Source organism: Phyllobates terribilis, unplaced genomic scaffold (genome assembly GCF_046119375.1).
Source record: "Phyllobates terribilis strain yellow unplaced genomic scaffold, ASM4611937v1 Scaffold_2__4_contigs__length_985480577, whole genome shotgun sequence".
In the NCBI taxonomy this organism is placed as follows: Eukaryota; Metazoa; Chordata; class Amphibia; order Anura; family Dendrobatidae; genus Phyllobates; species Phyllobates terribilis.
Genome location: NW_027362762.1, coordinates 672,029,584 through 672,048,542, shown reverse-complemented (window position 1 = coordinate 672,048,542; position 18,959 = coordinate 672,029,584).

Sequence of the window (18,959 nt, the reverse complement as noted above, 5' to 3'; positions counted from 1 at the left end):
AGTATTTCCTGGGCTAGATGCAGTTAAAAATTTGTAAGTAGATACTCTCGTTGGATGCTGAGAAAGCATTCCATAGAGTCTCCTGGCACGCCATATATGATTCTCTTAAAAAGCTTGGGGTAGGGGTCTAGGGGACCTTTTTATAGCCAAAATCACGGCCCTGTATCACAATACGTCACCTAGGCTGAAGATAAATGGAACTGTAGCACCGAGGGCTCGGTTGCTACAGACGTATTGCACCTCACCCAGAGGTGTGATATCTCACTCTCAGATAAGGATGGAGTGTGGATCAGAACCCGACACCTGCATGCATTACACCACATTGCCGTGGGGCAGGGCGACCAATATGCCCCTGAGATGGGCACGACAGTCCCTGTCCCTGGCTGGAGTGGGGGGAGGGAACACTGAGGAAGGGGAGCCCTGCAGTGCAGGAGCAGGGAGGAAGCAGTTCCTGGGTGCATTGAGAAGGGAGTATAAAAGGTGGGCACCATCTTAGTTCAGTGCAGAGAAGTCTGAGCAGAAGTGGCAGGGAGCAGAGGCTCTGCATGAGCTCTGCTCCGGAGGCGGGCCTAGTAACAGAGGCCCGGGCCTGCAAGAGGGAGAAGGAAGGAAGAGGAGCGGAGAAGGCTCCAGGAACGAGGAATGAAGGGATCCCAGGGGTGCGGACGGGCGAGTCGCCACCGCACGCCCGAATCCACCTGCGTGGAGGGGTCAGGCCAAAGGGGGAGACCGGTCCCCGAACTAGTGGAGGCAGGAAACGACCCTCAGCTAGAAACCGGAGGCTCTGACATTTTATGTGGCGCAGCCCCTTGCTCCACCCGCTAGGAAGGCACCACATAGGGTCAGGGAAACTGGCGCCAAGTTTACCAAGAGGAGGCCCGAGGCAGCCGGACAGAAGTGTTGGTAAGAAAGGCCAGACAAAGGACACACAAAGGGGGTCCTGTGAAGCGCTCCAAAGTTATCTGGGAGTTGTCTGAGCCCCTCACCTGGTGAGCACAGTACGACGTGGGCAGCCGTTACCTGCAGACGTGGTCTGGATAATAAGAACTGTGAGTAAAGGCCCTGAACTGCATCACTGACTCCGTGTCGTTACTGCTGCTGCCCTGCACCATCACCCCCATCCTCCGCATACACTGCCCTGAGGCTATACTCCTCCCGTGGGGAGTTATGCTACGCTCTGCTGCACCCACAACAGCAGCCTTAGCGGTCTGCCCTGTAGCGGCGGTTCACTCTGACCGCAATCCACGGGTGGCGTAGTCGGACATTTAAACATCAAAACCACATAAATAGTTCCGCCACTGGTATGACCGCCCTGAGCCACGGAACCGGATCGCCGCCACGAAGACTACAACCACCAGCATCCACCAAAAAGGGTCCGGCTCCGGGTGTCCCAAGGCCCAGGGGGTGCGTCAGAACATTTTCATCACCTTTCACAATCACCAATGGGACAAGACAGGGATGTCCTCTGTCCCCTCTCTTATACATCCTAGTGACGGAGCACCTGCTCTCATCAATTCGCCATAACCCCAATATTAGGTGGATTGAGGTGGGAGGCACCGAGTACAAGTGCTCTCTATTTGCTGATGATGTCCTAGTATATATCACTCAATCACATATATCCATCCCTGCTGTTATGGCTGAAATAGATCACTTTGTTACATGGTAAAATTTTAAAATCAATGCAGCGAAGTCTGAGGCCCTCGATGTCTCCCTCCGTAAATCCATATAGGATTTCATCCAGTCCAACTTTCCCTTTGCCTGGCCCTCACAGGGTATCAAATACTTAGGAATTCCTATTCATAGAGACCTCTCCCATCTATGTTATCTTAATTTTGGGCCCTTTATTGAACAATTCCATACAGACCACGGTTGGCAAGTTAGAACTGTAAGATTCACTACGTGAACCACTGGTGTTTTGTGGAAAAGCACATGTACACCGCGTTCCAAATTATTATGCAAAAAGTGTTTAGGAGTGATAAGGGAAGAATTTGTTTGTTTGTCAGTTAAACTCATTGATGATGATGTGTGTCAGGGCTCTTTATATCACTGTAAGCAATTGCAGACACCTGTGCTAATTAGTTTGGCAGGTGTGTCCAATGAAAGGCAAGACTACTTAAGAAGGCTCTCTCACATTATTAAGCAGCCTACATTTTCTGCCAAAATGGGAAAGAAAAAGGATGTGTCGGCTGCTGAGAAGCAACAAATTGTGGAGTGTTTAGGTCAAGGCATGACTACAATCAACATTGTGCGATGATCAGGATGAAGTGTCTTGGCAATCAAGAAGTATGTAGCTGATTCACAGTACACACGTGTGCGTGCTGATAAGGGCAAATTGAGGACTCTTTCCTACAGGCAATTACGTCAGGTTGAAAGAGCAGCGGCAAAAAAGCCTTGTCATAGCAGCAGACAAGTTTTTGAAGCTGCTTGTGCCTCCAACGTCCCCCGAACAACAAGATGCAGGGTCCTTCAGAGGTTTGCAGCTGTGCATACGCCATCCTGTCGACCTCCTCTATCCACTTCACACAAGCAGAAACGGCTCCAGTGGGCCAAACATTACATGAAGACTGATTTCAAAACTGTTTTGTTCACGGATGAGTGCCGTGCAGCGCTCGATGGTCCAGATGAATGGAGTGGAGGATGGCTGGTTGATGGACACCCCACACAAACACGGCTACAGCGCCAACAAGGAGGAGGTGGAGTAATGTTTTGGGCTGGAATCATGGGGAGAGAGATTGTCGGCCCCTTTAGGATCCCTGAAGGCGCTAAAGATGAACTCCATAATGTATGCGGATTTTCTCAAACAGCACTTCCTGCCATGGTTCAAGAAGAAGAACCGTGTATTTCACAGCAAGATCATTTTTCTGCATGATAATGCACCATCTCATGCTGCACATAAAACATCTGCATCTCTGGCTGATATGGGCATAAAAGGGGACAAACTTATGGTGTGACCCCCATGCTCCCCTGACCTCTACCCCATTCAGAACCTTTGGAGCATCATTAAAAGGAGTGTCTATGATGGCGGGAGGCAGTTCACATCTAAGCAACAGCTCTGGGAGGGTATTCTGTCCTCATGCAAAACAATTGAAGCAGAAACCATCCAAAACCTGACAAATTCAATGGACGAGAGAGTTCAGAAGCTCCTTTCGAAAAAGGGGTCCTATGTGAAAATGTAACATCACCTAGAATAAAGTTTTGAGTTGAAAACTGTTTGATTTCAGTTTCTAACAACCTGCTAATGCTTATAATTTCAAAAATGACCATTTTTTTGGTCTTTATTAAAATGAAAAGGTTGATCGAAAAGTTTGGGGGATCTAAGAGTGTGGCAACCCAGTAGTCATGATTACTTCGAATTCTGACAATATGAGGGTCATGCTGCAGGTAGTGCAGCAAGAAGGCACTTATGTGTCTTGCGCATCTCGGAGCCCCAAAATTATTTTCCGGGCTAGATGCAGCTAAAAATTATTTTTAATTTTAAATCTGGTGAAGCTTATTATAGATGGCCTAATAGGATCAGTGCTGCACACTGCTACAAAGCCCAAATTATTTTCCAGTCAAGATACAGATAAACATGATTAGTAATTTGAAAGCTTAAAACGGTTGGTAGGGTGATTTTAACCAATCATCAAGCTTTTACTCTCCCCAGGATGACACAGGGGTAGAAAAGTCGTTTCGGATCCATGATTTGTTCATCTTTATGAACGTGAGTCTGTCTACATTATCAGTGGAGAGCCGCGTGCGCTTATCTGTCAGCACACCACCAGCAGCGCTGAACACACGTTCAGACAGAACGCTGGCTGCGGGGCATGACAAGATCTCCAAGGCGTAAGTGGCTAGCTCCGGCCATTTATCCAGATTGGAAGCCCAAAAAGAGCAAGGGTCCAGTGACACAGTCGTGGCTTCAATGTTTACTTGGAGATACTCCTGTACCATCGTCTCTAGGCGTTGACTATGTGTCAGACTTCTTGTCTCCTGTGGCCTTGCAAAGGATGGGCTAAAAAAGTGGTGAAATGATTCCGCAAAATTGATGTTACCAGCAGATACTGTGGTTCTGTTACGGTTTGAGTGCTGAACACTTGACGGTCCCACGGTTGGCAAGTTGGAACTGTGAGATTCACTACGTGCACAACTGGTATTTTGTGGAAAAGCACATGTAAGATTCTGCAACAGTCTCTGCTGATACTCCTGCATGCGTGCATCCCTTTCTATGGCAGGAATAATTTCTGCAAATTTACTTTTGTACCGGGGATCTAACAGTGTGGCAACCCAGTAGTCAGGATTATTTCTAATTCTCACAATTCGAGGGTCATGTTGCAGGTAGTGCAGCAAGAAGGCACTCATGTGTGTTGCGCATCCAGGAGCACCAAGTCCCTGTTGTGTTGGTGGCGAGGTAACAATCATGCTTCCTTCCTCTGTCCTCTCCCCCCAACCTCGCACAACAGAAATGTGATCAAGGTCTCCCTCATCTGATGAGTCTTCCATCAGTTCGTCCTCCACTTCTTCCTGGGCTCCTGCACCTTCCTCACTAGTTTGGCTGCTACCATGCGCCCTGGTTAAACCATCTCCCCCACCCTCACATGCCTGCCGCCTTGGTGCTGCCGACCGTCTGGACCTTGCAGATGTTAGCCCTTCCGCATACAACTCCTCCTCCTCTACTTCCTCCACCTCCTCTTGTGCCACCACCTGACTCCGAATTCTGTTTAACATGTGCTCCAGCATGTAAATCACCGGAATAGTCATGCTGATAATGGCATCGTCAGCACTAAACATCTTCGTCGCCATTTCAAAACTGTGCAGAAGGGTGCATAGGTCCCTGATCTGAGACCACTCCTCCAGCGTGATTTGCCCCACCTCTGAATCTCGTTGGCCCAGGCTATACGTCAGAACGTATTGCACCAGGGCTTGTCGGTGCTGCCACAGTCGCTGCAACATGTGCAGAGTTGAATTCCACCGGGTAGGCACATCGCATTTTAGCCGGTGAAGTGGCAGGCCCAACGACTTCTGTAGAGATGTAAGTCGCTGAGCTGCGGGATGCGAACGGCGGAAGTGAGCACACAGCGACCGTGCCCTCTGCAGAAGGCCATCTAGTCTGGGATAGTGGGCTAAAAATTGCTGGACAACCAGGTTCAACACGTGAGCCATACAAGGCACGTGTGTGACATTGCCCCGGCGAAGGGCCGCACCCAGGTTTGCAGCATTGTCGCACACGGCCTTCCCTGGTTTCAGGTCCAGTGGAGACAACCATTCATGAAATTGGTTCTCCAGAGCTGACCACAACTCCTCAGCTGTGTGACTCACATTTCCCAGACATTTCAATGTAAAAACCGCCTGATGACGTTGAGCCCTACTGCCAGCATAGTAAGGAGGTGTGCAGGATCCCTTCTGCGCAGTTAGAAAGCTTGTGGCATGACCAGACAGGCTTTGGGTGCAGGTGGAAGACCGAGAGGAGGTTGAGGAGGCAGAAGCAGTGGAGGAAAAATGACATAAAGAGGATTGACGCACAACTCGTGGGGACGGCAAGACTTGGACAGCAGCCCCTTGTCCTGCTGTCACCATAGTTACCCAGTGCCCAGTCAGCGACATGTAACGCCCCTGTCCATGCCTACTCGTCCAAGTGTCTGTGGTGAAATGCACCCTGTCACACACAGAGTTTCTCAAAGAAGCGGTGATGTTGTGTGCGACATGCTGGTGGAGCGCAGGCACACCTTTCTTTGAGAAGTAGTGCCGACTGGGCATCTGGTACTGGGGCACTGCGACGGACATAAGGTCTCGAAAATCCTCTGTGTCCACCAGGCGGAAAGGCAGCATTTCTGTAGCCAAGAGCTTGCAGATGGTGAAATTCAACCTCTTAGCTTTCTCATGGCTAGGAGGAAATGGTCTTTTACTTGTCCACATCTGAGGGACCGAGGGCTGGCTATTGTGCTTAGACGGGGTTGATAAGGGTGTCCCCGGCAAACTGCCGGTCTGTGAGGAAGATGCAGGCGGACATGTTAGGTTGCCTTGAACCAAAGGTGGTGCTATCGATGTCGGACAGCGCTCAAGACCAGCTGGTGTTACCACCTCCAAAGAAAATGATGACCTGCCAATCACGCTGGCTGTTGCGGGTAAAGAGGTGGCAGGTCTGCGCCCCAAAACAGGTGTGACTGCTGTCCCCCCAGTCACAGAGGATGAAGAGGCCGCGGATGCACAAGATATGGCAGACGGTGGTTGGCCCGGCCGGCTAGACCGCATTGTAGCACACTGAGCTTCCCACTGCAACTTATGCTTCATGTCCATGTGCCGGTTCATGCATGAAGTACTCAAACTATGTATTTTTTGGCCTCTACTTAGCTTTTGCTGACAAATGTTACAGATAACACGAGTTGGGTCATCTTTATCGATCTGAAAAAATGCCCAGGCTATGCAAGGCTTAGCACCCATGCGACCTGAAGAGCCACCACGACTTGTGGTGAGAGGCAGAGTTGTGTTTGAGGATGCAGTTGTTGACGTGCTTCCAGTACTACGTCTCTGTCCAGGAAGGCGCAACCTGACCTCGTCGTCACTAGCATCTTCCTCCACCTCCTCTGCTGACCTCATCTCTTGGCTGACTGTGGGTTGACAGTAAGTGGGATCTCCGACCTCATCATCATCACCCTGTGCGTTATCACACCCGTCGTCCTCAGAGCCAACCTGTTCCTGCCCTGACAAAAAACTAAAGTTGTCGCTCCAATCAGGTATTTGAGTCTTATCATCGTCTTCCTCATTGTCTCCACCAACAGGAGTTACAGTTTGGGAATGAGGGTCTACATTATGGTCAGAACCTTCTGCGTCTGGTCCTGGATCCGACTCATAAAGATTCTGGGCATCAGTGCAGATCATTTCCTCGTCTGGATTCACAGAAGCGCTGGAGTCGACCTCTGATTCCCAGGCTATAGTATGAGTAAACAGCTCTGCAGACTCAACCATCTGTTCTACCTCATACTCATACGGGCAGCTGGAGATTTGGGAGCTGTGAGGAAGCAAGTGCGATTTGGGTGACACCTTTGAGGACTGGAGTATTTGTGATGTTGAAGTTGATGTGGAGGAGAGCCCACTTAAAGGAGCACTTGATATCCGTTGAAGCACCTGCTGTTTTTGTGCCTCATCTGGAATTTGTAGCGATTGGCGTGGCCGTAAGAAAGGGATCTTATCACATTGTCCGCTAAAAGAAGTAGACATTTTAGTTTGGCTGGAAGATGGTCTTTCTTCTGCACCTACCCCACGGACACAACCTTTTTTCCCCTTCCCAACACGCCTATTCCCCTTTCCACCAGCAGCAGGCCTTTTTGCACTCATTTTGGTGGTTAACTAATTCACAACTCTGGAGTTGTTTGCACAAAAAAACAATGGATGGTAACCGAGCAGAGCTGAGTGGCCAAACTGTGGTATTAGGCCAAAACTATTGGCTGGGTTAGATGCAGAAAAAAATTATTTTTAATTTGCAACCTGATGGAGGTCAGTATAGATGGACTAATAGACCAAGTCCCACACACCGCTAGAAGCCCAAATATTTTTTCAGAGCTAGATGCAGAAAATTTTTTTATTCAATTTGCAACCTGATGGAGGTCAGTATAGATGGACTAATAGACCAAGTCCCACACACTGCTAGAAGCCCAAATATTTTTTCAGAGCTAGATGCAGAAAAAAATTATTTTTAATTTGCAACCTGATGGAGGTCAGTATAGATGGACTAATACACCAAGTCCCACACACTGCTAGAAGCCCAAATATTTTTTCAGAGCTAGATGCAGAAAAAAATTATTTTTAATTTGCAACCTGATGGAGGTCAGTATAGATGGACTAATAGACCAAGTCCCACACACTGCTAGAAGCCCAAATATTTTTTCAGAGCTAGATGCAGAAAAAAATTATTTTTAATTTGCAACCTGATGGAGGTCAGTATAGATGGACTAATAGACCAAGTCCCACACACCGCTAGAAGCCCAAATATTTTTTCAGAGCTAGTTGCAGAAAAAAATTATATTCAATTTGCAACCTGCTGGACGTCAGTATAGAAGGACTAATAGAACAAGTCCCACACACTGCTAGAAGCCCAAATATTTTTTCAGAGCTAAATGAAGAAAAAAATTATTTTTAATTTGCAACCTGATGGAGGTCAGTATAGATGGACTAATAGACCAAGTCCCACACACTGCTAGAAGCCCAAATATTTTTTCAGAGCTAGATGCAGAAAAAAATTATTTTTAATTTGCAACCTGATGGAGGTCAGTATAGATGGACTAATAGACCAAGTCCCACACACCGCTAGAAGCCCAAATATTTTTTCAGAGCTAGATGAAGAAAATTTTTTTATTCAATTTGCAACCTGATGGAGGTCAGTATAGATGGACTAATAGACCAAGTCCCACACACTGCTAGAAGCCCAAATATTTTTTCAGAGCTAGATGCAGAAAAAAATTATTTTTAATTTGCAACCTGATGGAGGTCAGTATAGATGGACTAATAGACCAAGTCCCACACACTGCTAGAAGCCCAAATATTTTTTCAGAGCTAGATGCAGATAAAAATTATTTTTAATTTGCAACCTGATGGAGGTCAGTATAGATGGACTAATAGACCAAGTCCCACACACCGCTAGAAGCCCAAATATTTTTTCAGAGCTAGATGCAGAAAAAAATTATATTCAATTTGCAACCTGCTGGACGTCAGTATAGAAGGACTAATAGAACAAGTCCCACACACTGCTAGAAGCCCAAATATTTTTTCAGAGCTAAATGAAGAAAAAAATTATTTTTAATTTGCAACCTGATGGAGGTCAGTATAGATGGACTAATAGACCAAGTCCCACACACTGCTAGAAGCCCAAATATTTTTTCAGAGCTAGATGCAGAAAAAAATTATTTTTAATTTGCAACCTGATGGAGGTCAGTATAGATGGACTAATAGACCAAGTCCCACACACCGCTAGAAGCCCAAATATTTTTTCAGAGCTAGATGCAGAAAATTTTTTTATTCAATTTGCAACCTGATGGAGGTCAGTATAGATGGACTAAAAGACGAAGTCCCACACACTGCTAGAAGCCCAAATATTTTTTCAGAGCTAGATGCAGAAAAAAAATATTTTTAATTTGCAACCTGATGGAGGTCAGTATAGATGGACTAATAGACCAAGTCCCACACACTGCTAGAAGCCCAAATATTTTTTCAGAGCTAGATGCAGAAAAAAATTATTTTTAATTTGCAACCTGATGGAGGTCAGTATAGATGGACTAATAGAACAAGTCCCACACGCTGCTAGAAGCCCAAATATTTTTTCAGAGATAAATGAAGAAAAAAATTATTTTTAATTTGCAACCTGATGGAGGTCAGTATAGATGGACTAATAGACCAAGTCCCACACACTGCTAGAAGCCCAAATATTTTTTCAGAGCTAGATGCAGAAAAAAATTATTTTTAATTTGCAACCTGATGGAGGTCAGTATAGATGGACTAATACACCAAGTCCCACACACTGCTAGAAGCCCAAATATTTTTTCAGAGCTAGATGCAGAAAAAAATTATTTTTAATTTGCAACCTGATGGAGGTCAGTATAGATGGACTAATAGACCAAGTCCCACACACTGCTAGAAGCCCAAATATTTTTTCAGAGCTAGATGCAGAAAAAAATTATTTTTAATTTGCAACCTGATGGAGGTCAGTATAGATGGACTAATAGACCAAGTCCCACACACCGCTAGAAGCCCAAATATTTTTTCAGAGCTAGTTGCAGAAAAAAATTATATTCAATTTGCAACCTGCTGGACGTCAGTATAGAAGGACTAATAGAACAAGTCCCACACACTGCTAGAAGCCCAAATATTTTTTCAGAGCTAAATGAAGAAAAAAATTATTTTTAATTTGCAACCTGATGGAGGTCAGTATAGATGGACTAATAGACCAAGTCCCACACACTGCTAGAAGCCCAAATATTTTTTCAGAGCTAGATGCAGAAAAAAATTATTTTTAATTTGCAACCTGATGGAGGTCAGTATAGATGGACTAATAGACCAAGTCCCACACACCGCTAGAAGCCCAAATATTTTTTCAGAGCTAGATGAAGAAAATTTTTTTATTCAATTTGCAACCTGATGGAGGTCAGTATAGATGGACTAATAGACCAAGTCCCACACACTGCTAGAAGCCCAAATATTTTTTCAGAGCTAGATGCAGAAAAAAATTATTTTTAATTTGCAACCTGATGGAGGTCAGTATAGATGGACTAATAGACCAAGTCCCACACACTGCTAGAAGCCCAAATATTTTTTCAGAGCTAGATGCAGATAAAAATTATTTTTAATTTGCAACCTGATGGAGGTCAGTATAGATGGACTAATAGACCAAGTCCCACACACCGCTAGAAGCCCAAATATTTTTTCAGAGCTAGATGCAGAAAAAAATTATATTCAATTTGCAACCTGCTGGACGTCAGTATAGAAGGACTAATAGAACAAGTCCCACACACTGCTAGAAGCCCAAATATTTTTTCAGAGCTAAATGAAGAAAAAAATTATTTTTAATTTGCAACCTGATGGAGGTCAGTATAGATGGACTAATAGACCAAGTCCCACACACTGCTAGAAGCCCAAATATTTTTTCAGAGCTAGATGCAGAAAAAAATTATTTTTAATTTGCAACCTGATGGAGGTCAGTATAGATGGACTAATAGACCAAGTCCCACACACCGCTAGAAGCCCAAATATTTTTTCAGAGCTAGATGCAGAAAATTTTTTTATTCAATTTGCAACCTGATGGAGGTCAGTATAGATGGACTAAAGACGAAGTCCCACACACTGCTAGAAGCCCAAATATTTTTTCAGAGCTAGATGCAGAAAAAAATTATTTTTAATTTGCAACCTGATGGAGGTCAGTATAGATGGACTAATAGACCAAGTCCCACACACTGCTAGAAGCCCAAATATTTTTTCAGAGCTAGATGCAGAAAAAAATTATTTTTAATTTGCAACCTGATGGAGGTCAGTATAGATGGACTAATAGAACAAGTCCCACACGCTGCTAGAAGCCCAAATATTTTTTCAGAGATAAATGAAGAAAAAAATTATTTTTAATTTGCAACCTGATGGAGGTCAGTATAGATGGACTAATAGACCAAGTCCCACACACTGCTAGAAGCCCAAATATTTTTTCAGAGCTAGATGCAGAAAAAAATTATTTTTAATTTGCAACCTGATGGAGGTCAGTATAGATGGACTAATAGACCAAGTCCCACACACCGGTAGAAGCCCAAATATTTTTTCAGAGCTAGATGCAGAAAAAAATTATATTCAGTTTGCAACCTGATGGAGGTCAGTATAGATGGACTAATAGAATGATGCTATGCCCAAAAGATTTTACTTCACTAGGTGCAGTAAAAAAATTGGTATTCTATACACAGGTGGTATATCTTGCAACACAGATAGGCTACTCCACTGACTAACACACTCTGCAATAGGCCAAAAAGGATTAGCTTTGCTAGATTCAGCCAAATGCTGTGAAAAAAACTTGCACAGCACTGGCACAGACCTGCCTGGCAAAAACTGATAGGAACTGATGTAACCTAGTCCTGAAAAGGACTCCAATTACAATTAGTCTTTACTCCCACAATCTATCTATTTAAGAGCACAGACCTGCCTGATAAAAGTCGTAGGAAATGCTGTAACCTAGTCCTTAAAAGGACTGCAATCACAACTATTCCCTACTCCCAAGCTATCTGTATATTTGTGCGAAAATTGGCTTGAAATTAACAAGGTATAGCGCACACAGCAACAGCGGTGCCGTCTAACACGCAGCTGCAGCAGTGAGAAAATGGTGGCGACGGGGAAAATGGCTTGGTCTTATAGGGCAAGGGCATGTGACATACACTGCCAATCACACATGCCCTTGCTTGTGTGAAAAAAAGCACTTCGCTCCGTGTGTGCGCTGCTGATAGGCTGACAGATTGCACCTCCCCACTGCAAATGCGGGAAAGAGAAAAAAAAATGGAGATCTTCATTGTTCCTGCAGAGATCCATCCCCTGCCCCTCCCCCCGCCCCGCTGTACACTCAAACTGCGTATTAACATTAATTTTCATCATTACTGAGAAAAAATCCAGTTATGATTTTGGTGCACGAACAGTTATCGAACATAACCTCGAACAGCCGAATTTTTCTCAAATTGTTCGTGTTCGCCGACCGGCTCGAACACCGCCCAAAACAGCTCGAATTTGAGATTGGCGAACAGTTCGAGTAGAACAATGCTCATCTCTAATCATGATGTCCTGACATGCATATGTGCAGAACCCTCCCATGAAGGCCAGAAATCCAGGCTCAGTGTGAGAACCTCAGGGTTCCAGCAAAAGTGGCAGGGAATTCGAAAGGCTGGGAGGTGAGCAATAAAGTGAGTACAAAGATTTTTTTTATTTTTTTTTAACTTTTGATGGCCCTTTATGGTTCAGTACATTTTCTAATTTAGCTGAATCGGTACAGAAGCGAATAGCAAAAAAAAAATCCTCATTTTGGCAATTTTTCTAATCAAATATATTTGCTCATCTCTAGTTAGTACTGGAAAGCTTAGTAACTTTAAAATAATTGCTCTTTCCTATCTCAATTCAGCAATTGTTTAACTCTTTACTGACATGTATTTCTTTCTTCCAAGAGCGACAACTTTTTTATTTTTTTGTTGACATAGCCATATGAAGGCTTGTTTCTTGTTTGACATGTTGTAATTTTGAATGACACTATTCATTTTATCATGTGAAATAGCATGTCAAATACTGAAAAATGGGAAAAATAATTCAACTATGGTAGAACTGCAAAAAAAAAGCGCAATTTCACAATTGTTTTTTTACATTGTTTATTATATGGTAAAAATTACCCAGTAACATAATTCCCTAAGTCAGTATGATTATGGAGATACTAAACATGTATATTTTTTTTTTATTTAAGTGGTGAAAAAAAATGGAAATTGTAAAAAAAAATGTTTGCTTGTGTCGTCATTTTCAGGGACCCATAATATGTAAGGGCTTGTTCTGTGCACATTGAGACATTTTTTTCATACCATTTATGTTTTTTTTTATACCACAATATTGCTGAATATATCACAAATAATGGTCTTCTATGAACACCAACGTGAATCTGGCATTCACAGGAGTATAGCAGAACCCCCCCAGCTGTCATGGCAACCCATCGACACCCCTGCGATTTCATCACAGAGACGGCAATGGGCTCATAGAATGATGTGCCACCCTGCTGATGCACTGTAAATGCCTGTCTGAGATTGACAGTGCCATTTAACAGGTAACAGCCACGAGCAGAGCTTCGCTCCTTGCATGGCTGTTAGAGGCAGATGATGACTGAATATCACAGCCATCATCTGCTGGCAAAGATGAGGGCTTAGCGCCTAAGCCTGCATTAAAGTCTGGAAGCCAACTTATAACGTAACTATATGTCATATGTCAATAAGGGGTTAAAGATCTGTACTTGGAGACATTCGATATAAGCATTCAATGTTTAGTTCAACTAAATAAAAATCTGTCTGGTCTTGTGATGAACAGAATCGTACCAGTTCACTTTAAGACAGAGCTCTGATTACACTGTAACTGTCCTGGACCTATAGGTCTGTATTATTGCTAGAACAGATTGTTATTCACTTAAAGGAATGTTTTTGTGGAATGACAGAAATCTTGAAGACATATATTGAAAACTGTATACTGTTTAATTATACTATTGAACAACATTTTATATTATTATTGTGTCACGCCGACATCTTGCACGCCTTCTCAGCGCTACTCTACTCACCGTGGTCATCGTGCAACTTTTCCTCACGTCAGTCCGGCTCGCTGAGTTTTGCCTCTTGCAGCACACCCCATCACTGCTGCATCTGACTGTGTTTTCCATTTGGCTATAGGGGGCATTGCTCCTCTCTGCAAGAATTTAACCCTACTGTGTCCTGCAGAGATTATGTTCCCCAGCCTATCATGCACCAGCAGGCTCTTTATTAGGCAGCTCCTCCCATCACTCCCAGGCCGAACGTTGGTTCCCAGTTGCTAGTCTCTGGATCCTGTGGGTGCATGTTTGTTCTGTTTCTCCTGCTATTGACCAGACTAGCTTATCGTTTATTCTGACCTCTCTGCTCCTGTCCTCGGCTATGTGTATAGAACCTGTGCTGCCAGAACTGACCTCACAGTGTCTGAACAAGTCTTTGTCTTTGCTCTCCTGTACCTTGTACCCATGCCTCTGACCCTCCAGTCAGCTGCTGCAGTCCCGGGAACAGCCCTGGGGTTGTACCTGGTATCTACATGAAGCCCAGCCTATCCTCACCATCAAAGGCCCTAGCGAAGACCAGGCAGACAACAAGTTACACACTTCCAGGGTAAGCCTGGCCCATAGCGCAATAGATCCATACCCACCAGTGTTACTTTCACCCACCAGCGTTAAAGACTATGTTAAAATGTAATTATTTATTTTCTTGTTGATAGAGTGCCAACATATTTCGCAGAACTTGGATGTGATGGAAGGCATGACTGTCAGTGTAATAGTTTCCTTATTGGGGTGAGGAAAATTGGGAAAATGTGAGGAAAATAGAACAATTGTCCTGTCTACTTGTCACTTGACTGATTCTGATGTGGTTACGTTGTTTTCATGGTTACAGTCAGAGGAAAGAAGAAAATAGTATATATTGCTTATGTGACACTAACATATACTAGTGTGAGGATAGGGAATACATTCTGTGAATCATCGTTTGTGAGCATGACATTACATGCAATGCAAAACTCAAATCATCCTCTGGGTACATCTGTTAAGAATGACAGTTATGTTATGTATGTTTAGTCATGGTTTCCATGAGTTTCTTCAGAACTTTACGGAATGCTTTAAAGAATTATTTATAATGAGACATGATTGTAGAATTTTTACATTAATTTTTAGCTGCAGAGGACGGGATTTACATTTTATGGTGGCCATTCTACCACTTGCACGATTTTTCTTTTTTGCCATTTGTACATTTTCTATAGCATCAAAAATCCATGGTTATTCTAAGCGAAGCAATTTTGTGACATAATTTCTATAGACACTTTATGCCAGTTTCGAGGATACAAATTTGCTCTCCCAGCTATTACTGTACCTCGGGATGGTATGACATTATTGGATGGCGTAAGGCATGATGTTATGTGAGGCCTAGAAAACTAGAACTCTAGTGCCACCTATTGGAAGTAGCAATCCTAAAACTCAATATTGACTCTCCAATGAGCCCTGTCACACGACTTAAGATAATAGCCAAAACCTCAATTTGCAGACACTGTGTTTTGGGGTGCTGTCCTTCATCAATGCAAAGTGTGAGATATGATTTGGCAGGGTGAGAGGCATCTGATCGGTATCCAAGGGGGAATATTTCTCCTTGTGGAGAGTGACATGTTAAGCTTGTTGTAACGGGTCTGGGAGGTGGAACCACAGAGCAACTATACAAAGGGGCAGTCCTTGTAAGGAAGCGGGTGACACCCAGGGAAGGCAGGCAGGCAGTCACGGCTAGTGACGGGTACAGTCTCTGGGTAAGAGGGCAGGAGGTCACGGCAAGAGACGGGGACAGTCTCTGGGTAAGAGGGCAGGAGGTCACGGCAAGTGATGGCTAAGCCTCCAGGTAGGCCAGCAGGCAGGTAATGGGTGGACGCTCCAAGGTGAGCGGACGAGAGTCTCTGGACAAGCAGGTGGTCACAGCAAGTGACGGCAGAGCCTCCAGGTAGGCTAACAGGCAGGTAACAGGTGGACGCTCCCAGGTGAGCGGGTAAGAGTCTCTGGACGGGCAGGTGGTCACAGCACGTGTCGGCAGAGACTCCAGGTAGGCTAGCAGGCAGGTAGCAGGTGGACGCTCCCAGGTGAGCGGGCAAGATTCTCTGGACGGGCAGGTGGTCACAGCACGTGACGGTAGAGCCTCCAGGTAGGCTAGCAGGCAGGTAGCAGGTGAGCGCTCCCAGGTGAGCGGGCAGACGGATCCATAGACAGACTGGCAGGACTGGTAGGCAGACTGTCGGACCGCATAAATAACAGCAGATAGACACGAGTCAGGCAGGTATCAGACAGGAAACTGGCAGGTAGCTGGCAGGTAACTGGCAGGTAACTGGAAACGGGACCTGAGGGCTGAAGCAGAGTGATGAACTATGCTACAACATTGCTCGGGCACCTCCATTTTGGAGGAGGTGCCTTATATATGGAGAGGTCCTCCGGCCATTGGCCGGGGACTCCTTAGGATGGCGCGCGTGGCCCCTTTAAGAGAGGGGGAGCGCGCGCGCGCCCTAACACAGTGACCGGGAAGGAGCGCGCGCTGCCAGCAGAGCGGGAGGAAGATGCCGGGCACGGAGCGGAGAGGTGAGGTGAGGGAAACAGCGTCCCTGCCTAGCAGGAGGCAGGGACGCCGATGCTACAGTACCCCCCCCTTTAGGCCCCCCCTTTTTTAGGCCAGACAGAAATTTACCAAGGATGAGAGGGGCATGGATGTTCTCCCGGGGCTCCCACGTTCTCTCCTCAGGACCAAACCCCTTCCAATCTACTAGAAAAAAGGTCTTTCCTCTTACCCTTTTGGTGGCCAGAATGTTCTCTGCCTCAAACTCGTTTTCAGCGGAAACTGGAGCAGGAGGCGTACCTGTAGACTTGGAAAAAGAGTTAAGTACCACGGGTTTGAGGAGAGATACATGGAAGGAGTTAGGGATCCGCAAGTTTGCCGGGAGTTTCAATTTATAGGCCACCGGGTTGATCTGTTTGATAACCTCCAGTGGGCCGATGAACCGAGGCCCCAATTTGTAGGAAGGAACCTTGAGCCGGACATACTTGGACGAGAGCCAGACTTTATCTCCAGGACGGAATTGTGGAGGATCCAGGCGTTTTTTGTCAGCGTGTCTTTTCATCCTCTCGGACGACTGAAGGAGTGCGGATCGGGTACTCTCCCAGATGGAGGAAAATTTGCTAACAAGAGATTCCGCAGCCGGATTGTCCACCGAGGTGGAGACGGGAAATGGGATCCGAGGATGGTGACCGAAGACTACAAAAAGCGGGGATTTGGAGGAAGATTCGCTCTTGTGATTATTGTAAGAGAATTCGGCCCATGATAGGAGATCCACCCAGTCTGAATGGTGGGCATTAACGAAGTGCCGGAGGTAACTGGTCAGGATCTGATTGATCCGCTCCACTTGACCATTGGACTGTGGGTGGTAAGCGGAGGAGAAATCCAGGGTGACGTCTAGCAGCTTACATGTGGCTCTCCAGAAGCGTGAGGTGAACTGAACCCCACGATCCGACACTATGTGGAGGGGCAGGCCATGAAGACGGAAGATGTGGCGGATAAAGTCTTTAGCCAGCTCGGGTGCAGACGGAGGCCTGGCAGGGGAATGAAATGAGCCATTTTGGAAAAGCGGTCAGCGACCACCCAAATGACCGTACAACCGGCAGAGACAGAGAGATCTGTTATGAAGTCCATAGCTATAGGCTGCCAGGGGGCAGCAGGTACTGGTAGAGGAAGGAGGCGACCGGCTGGCAGGTGTCTTGGAACCTTGCTGCGGGCGCAGGACACACAGGCAGAAACAAAGTCTATTACGTCCTTGTGCAGGGTAGGCCACCAGTAGTGCCGGGTGATAAGCTGGAGGGTCTTTTTCTGACCGGCGTGGCCAGCTAGCTTAGATGAGTGACCCCAGTGTAGGATCTTCTCCCGATCAGGTACAGTTACGAACGTCTTACCGGGAGGGAGACGATGTAGACTCACGGGGGCCACCTGCATTACTCTGGCGGGATCGATGATGTGTTTAGGTTCCTCCTCAAGATCAGACACCAGGAAGGATCGGGACAAGGCGTCAGCTTTGATGTTTTTGTCAGCCTGGCAAAAATGAAGAACGATATCAAAGCGAGCAAAAAACAAGGACCACCGGGCTTGGCGCGGGTTAAGTCTCTGGGCACTCTAGAGGTAAGCCAAGTTCTTGTGGTCCGTGTAAATTATTACCGGGTGAAGAGCCCCCTCGAGCAGGTAACGCCACTCCTCCAATGCCAGCTTAATGGCCAATAACTCTCGGTCTCCTATAGAATAGTTGCGCTCAGAAGAGGAGAAGAGTTTGGAGAAGAAGCCGCAAGTTACCATTCTCCCGGAAGATGATTTTTGGGTAAGTACTGCTCCAGCTCCAGAGGATGAGGCGTCAACTTCCAGGAAGAATTGCTTGTTGCCGTCCAGGCGATGCAGCACCGGGGCGGAAGAGAAAGCCTGTTTTAAGGAAAGAAAGGCCTCCTCTGCTTCGGGCGACAATTCTCTGGGATTAGTACCCTTACGGGTGAGCGCAGAGATTGGGGCAGTCCGGGAAGAGAAGTGCGGTATGAAGAGGCGGTAGTAGTTGGCGAAGCCCAGGAACCGCTGAATAGCCTTCAACCCCTCTGGTCGAGGCCACTTCTCGATGGCAGACAGTTTCTCAGGATCCATTCGTAGGCCGGTCTGAGAAATTATGTAGCCCAAGAACGGAAGCGAGGTCTGCTCAAAGAGGCACGTCTCATATTTAGCGTAGATGTGGTTCTGCCTGAGCCTGAGCAGGACCTGACAAACGTCCCTCCGGTGAGTCTGGAGATCCGGAGAGAAGACCAAGATGTCGTCCAGGTACACCACTACAAAAGAGTAGAGAAGGTCCCGGAAGATGTCATTGACCAACTCTTGAAAGACGGCGGGAGCGTTACAGAGACCAAAGGGCATTACCAGATATTCATAGTGGCCGTCCCGGGTGTTGAATGCCGTCTTCCATTCATCCCCCTGACGGATACGGACCAGGTTATAGGCCCCGCGGAGGTCCAGCTTGGTGAAGATTCTAGCCCCCCTCAGACGGTCAAATAATTCCGGAATGAGCGGAAGGGGGTATTTATTCTTCACCGTGATCTGGTTAAGGCCTCTATAGTCTATACAGGGACGGAGAGAGCCGTCCTTCTTTTTTTACGAAGAAGAAGCCTG